This window comes from Perna viridis, chromosome 5, assembly GCF_037379345.1.
Source record: "Perna viridis isolate PV_CMFRI_1.1 ecotype Kerala chromosome 5, ASM3737934v1, whole genome shotgun sequence".
Lineage (NCBI taxonomy): Eukaryota > Metazoa > Mollusca > Bivalvia > Mytilida > Mytilidae > Perna > Perna viridis.
In genome coordinates, this window is record NC_142449.1 from 28,553,506 (window position 1) to 28,559,542 (window position 6,037).

Here is a 6,037-nt window from a genome sequence, read left to right on the forward strand (position 1 = left end):
TTATGTAAATTTCGACTCATAAATCATAAACTTCCTGTTGACAGTGGGAGATGGAAAAACATACCAAGAGATAACAGAATCTGCCCTTTTTGCGGGGATGGAGATATAGGTGACGAATATCATTATATAATAAAATGCAGGTCCTTCATGATGGAAAGAAAAATATATATAGATAAGAAATGTTTAGTGGATTGCAAAGTTTTAAAGTTTAATAAACTAATGAATACCACAAAAATGTCTGCAGTCAAGTCGTGTCAATTTATCAGAATTATCAATAAGAAAATGGATTCTCTCATTTAGCCATTTACTCATCACCCTGATTTGATCCATCTTTTGATATGCTACTTTGTATTTATATCTCTGACGGTTTTATTAGTTTGTCATTTATACTTCAAAATTTGCTCCTCATTTATTTATCTTTCTTATTATTTTTTTTATCTGTTTCCTATTTGTACTTTAATCTTTGTTCCTCGACAACTGTACATTATTATTGTAAAATATGCATGTTTATCTGAATACCAATGTTTCTACATAGGTTTAGCAGAATAAAGTATATAACAAAGGAAAATAGGGATATGTAAATGCTACAAAGACTTAAACCGGAACATTTGGCGTTAGATGAAACACTCGTAGTTTGAATATAGCACTTTACAAGTCATTGCGTCACCCTTACCTATTAAACAGTGTACACTGCTTCCTATTTATAGACAAAACTCCTGACCGGCACGTGACATTTGGCTGTGGACACAATGCTTGCATGTTGTATGACTGAAAGTTAAATTTAGCCGTAAATTGGGCAAAGTTCTTGTCTTGATAAGGTTTTCCAATGCATTCTAACTTTTATTAAACTTAGGGTAATATTTTAGATGGAACAAAAACTGTTTCAGTGACCCTTTTTGACATCGATGTTCTTTAATCAAGGCTAGAATCCACTAATTCCACTTTCCAGATGCTCCAATGCAAATTTTTCAATATTCAAAGGCTTTCCTGGACAACACCTTAACATTAACCCAGAAAAGACTATACATCAGCATGATTCTACTTTTGTTATCTCACTATCCTCTTACATTATGGGTAAGAAGACTTTCAGTGCAGCACTGCTCTCCGGAAGTCAAGGGTCTATACATCCCAATGCTTTAACAAAATAAGATACATTTAGGAGTCATCAAGTAAATTAGCCTTTATAGACCGCACAGGAAGAAAAATACCTTTAAACATGTGTTTACTTATAGTATATGTAAGAGTAATCAAGGGAACCAAGGTTATAGCGGTAATCAAAAGAATGTAATCCAGGGACAAAGACCAGACATAGAAAACAGACATACACAGCTAAGAACATAAAGTAACTAAAATCATACATAAAAAGTAAATGAGCAACTAGGACTGTACTAAAAACTGGGAGCATGGACCAGGTGCACCGGTAGGGTAAGCAGCCTTTGCTTTTCTAGAAACACCCGCCGAGTTGCTCATAAAAAGTCAAGTCCGGGGTAGACAAACGAGGAAAGGAAAACTAAGACCCGTTGAATAAATCAGTTTTCATGGTGCACATGGATACACCATAACGATCCACGAGTTTATGATGACGATCATAAAACGTCTGTAATGATGACTTCAACCTTGTAGCAACATAACCCTGTTCCAGAAGCCTATTTGTTAGAGTTCTAGTGCGATACAAAAAGTCTTTACGGCAAGCTTTGGCATAACGCATGAGTTGTGATATGAACACTCCATACGCAGGTGCCAAAGGGATGTTGCCACACATGAAAGGAAAGTTGACAATTCTGAATGAAAAGTCATCACGTTTGTTGTAAAGTTTGGTCAATAGCTTTCCTTTACCATCGATTTCTAAGTGAAGGTCAAGATATGAGGCTGACCTCACAGTATCTGTAGTATCCTTTATCTCAAATTGTTTTGGGTAGATGCGATGTATCAAATCCCCGAAATTAGGATTGTTTAAAGATAATACGTCATCTATATAGCGGAAATTGAGATGAAAGGATCTAGCCTAACGATATTCTTTCTGATCAGATCAACTATAAAGTCAGCCTCATAAGACTGAAGGAATAGGTCAGCAAGTAAAGAAGCACAATTTGTTTCCATTGGAATAGCGACCGTTTGTTGAAAGACTGGCCCACCACACTGGACAAATATGTTGTCGATTAAACATTCCAGCATTTTGTAAACATCTTCCCCTTAAATTTGGAAGATGATTTGGAATTATTTCTTACAAAGTATGAGGAATCTCTACCAAGAACTATATATTTGTATCTAGGTGTACCATCTTTTGTGTAAAAACAACGATGTATAATGTTTTTAAGTCGGGATTTTAACTGAGTATGGAGAATAGAAGTATACAGTGTTGAAAAATCATAGGTTTTAATGCTATTATATTCAGATAATAGTCTTGAACTGATTGTATCCAAAAGATCTTCCGAATTTTTCAGGATCCACATTGAATTAATACCACTACGGGAGTAACAAGTGTTGTGGTAGGACTGCAAACCCTCTTTGACAGTTGTGAGTATAGAAGTTAAAAGTTTTGAAAGGGCTTTGGTGGTACATTTTGCAGATCCAGCTATGAAACATTGTTTGTATGGATTCTTGTGGAGTTAGGAATCCAGTACATAGACGGTAAATCACAATCATCGTCCTTGGTAATCAGACCAAAAGAGGATAGCACAGATTCATGGTTTTCCACAATCTCTTCTTTGGAGAGAGTGGTAGCAGTATAGGTCTTATCACTGCTATTGTTTTCTATTACCTCTGATGATAAAAATTGGATGTAAAACGTTTTGCAGACAAAACAATGTTGTTTTGGGCTTTGTCTGCTGGTACGACAACATATTTGTCATGTATAGTAGACAATGTTTTTACTACATTGGGGGCTTTGAAAACTGATGTAGCCTTGGCACTCATTGACCTACTTAAAACTTTCCTTCGTTTCAAAATTAAAGACCTCACGGCCTTTAACCACTCTGACAGAGCATCAATGTCTTCTTGTTCTAGTTTTATCCATTTTCTTGCATAGTCGTCGACGGCATCCATAAGAACTTTAACGTTGTAATTCCAATTTATGGAGGGTGGTTCACGGTACTTGGGACCTTTAGAAAGGATATTAAGCAGAGATTCGTTTTCGATAATGGTTAAATCTCCCGTAACGATGTGACCAGAAGTACAATATTTGAATGGAGAGGTTTTGCAAGAACAGTCAGGTGGTTTAGCCTTGAATCTCGAGATCCTGCAATAGCCTTTTATAATTGAAGATTCTGGATGCAATGGGTGAAGTATAGGAATATGAAATAATTGGTATGGATTTGTCTTTGAAATATGGGGGAATTTTGTTGGTAACGTTTTTGTGATGGAGGATGTTAGGCAAATTAATTGCATCTATACCTTTTTTTGACAAACGGTAGTGGATGATCATTTTTCTTCATCTTGATTTTTCACACAAACTGGTTTAAAGAATCTGTGGAAACCAATATCCAACATGATGGCAACAAATCTGTATAATGATGAGGTGGGGTCAGAAACAGGAGTGTCAAGACTTGTTTTGTAAAGGAAGTGTAGTAGAGTGAGCGGTATAGCATAAAGTTTGGTTATAATGTAATGAAGTCCAAGAGGTTTTTGTATGAAAGGAAGGAGACCATTTATGGAGACATCATGTAACTTAGGTGACGTATAGTGGCGATGGTCATGACTCCTTTCCCGTCTTGGATTTTCGTCAAATAAATTCATCACATTTATGCTATTGTTAGATTGGCTTGAAAGATTTCCTATACTTTTGATGTTGTCATTGCAGGTATTGCAGTACCTAGTCTGTGTATCCAGTACTCCTCTCTTTCCCTACGATAGTTTTTAATTAGAACGGGACTGTTCGTATGATGGTAATTGTTTTTCTAAAATACGAACTTTCATGGAGAGAATTGAATGATCTTTTTGATTATAGTGTTGATAAACTGTCGGGAATTTGGTGGTGTTAATTCCCGAACGATGATCGCACATTCTTTTATTTAAACGTTCTTGTGTTTCACCGACATATATTAAACCACATAAGTTGCATTCTAATCCATATATTAAGTTTGTTAATTGGCAACTTAAGTCATCGTGACTTCTTGTATGGAAGGTTTTGTTTGTAACTGAACTGGAGAAGTAAAGGTCGGTTATAAGAATGTTGCATGTTTTGCAATTTTTAATACCACATTTTGATATGGTACAATGTAGTTCGTCATCGTTGTAGTTAATACATCGTTTAAAAGAGTAACCAAGGGAACCAAGGTTATAGCGGTAATCAAAAGAATGTAATCCAGGGACAATGACCAGACATGGAAAACAGACAACACAACAAAGAACATAAAGTAACTAAAATCATACACACAAAGTAACAAAAGCAAATGAGCAACTCGGACTCCACTAAAACCTGGGAGCATGGGCCAGGTGCAATGGTAGGGTAGGCGTCCTCTGCTTTTCTAAAAACACCCGCCGAGTTGCTTATAAAAAGTCAAGTCCGGGGTAAACAAACGAGGAAAGGAAAACTATGACCCGTTGAATAAATCAGTTTTCATGGTGCAGATGGATACACATAGATTGATAATTTTAAAATTCAGAATTTTTGTACTGGAATAGATGGTCTGCAGACTAAACGTGTGATTGGGTACTTTTAGTTGAATTGGTTGGGCACTTAATCTCGTCATGTGACTCTGTGATTTCACGAGAATAGGTCCTAGTCTACCATTAAAAAGCATGGAGATTTGTCATTTAGTGAGCGATGAGTTCAGTGTTAAGAGCAAAAATCTTTCTGTGTAAAAAATCACAATACAAATGACAAATAACTATTTCTACATGATAAATGTAGTAAGAAAAAAACAAAAAATAAACTAGAAGATTTTGCATTGTTATACAGCGTTTCGATTACCCGGAAGTAAACAATAACATACAGATCGGTCTTCGGTTTTCGATACGTTCTACATCGGAAATTCCGGTAAAGGAAATGAAACTAGGACGAGACTTACATACCCTATATCTACACATATGATAGAACATCTTAGCTTTTGTAAGCTTTCAATGAGTTCATATTACTAATATTGGGGTTAAGTATTTCAAATATAGGTTGCTGATTGGTCAAGTTATAAACGTAAGTCTTCTTTTGTTTCTTTTAATTTTTATTTTGCAAGGTAATTTTGTAATAATTTAATTTGACTTGTAGCAATCTTTCAGACTAAGTGATTCTTTTTGAGTAAACAATGTTATTTTGTGTAACCAGGCTTAGTACTATGACGTCATTAAAGTCGATTGGTCTTCGTTCCGCGATTCAAATAAATCCCCCAAAAAATACATTTTGATTACACAGAATCAATACCATAAAATTGTACTATCACCCATAAAAAAATCACTAATTTTTTTTTTTGGTTATAAAGCATCAGTATAATCATAATGAACAATTCAATACTAGTGAAGCCAAAATGGGCTGCAATTACACACTAAATGGTATAATATTGTTAGAAATTCAAACTTTGATGTCTGAAAAACACAAAAGGATATTAATATCAGCGTGGATTTTTCTTGATATTCTAAATCTTATAAACCTTTTATGAATTTTGTTAACACCAATATAATGACATAATCTTTCGACTTAAAACAATGCCAAATCAGAAGTAACTAATTAAAGAAAAAAAAAAAAAAAAAAAAAACCCTAAGTCCCAGTCTTTAAGTACAAGATTGAGTATCCAGTAAATAGTTTTGTAAACAAAGAACCTATCTTATCCCTTGTCATGGTCACAACATCTTTCAAAAGTTGTTTATTTATTGAATAAAAATGTCCGTAATTGAGGTCTTCCATTTGTACGATGAATTAATCAATGTTTCAAGACTACCGTCATGATGTTTGAAAACATTCTACAAACATTGATACATTTACAAATTAAAATATAATTACGTTGATGACGTCATTAAAAGCAAGTATCAAGAACCACCAAAACATTTGCATGTTGATATTTGACTTTTGGGCTGCAGGATAAACCAATCAACTGTATTTTGACGT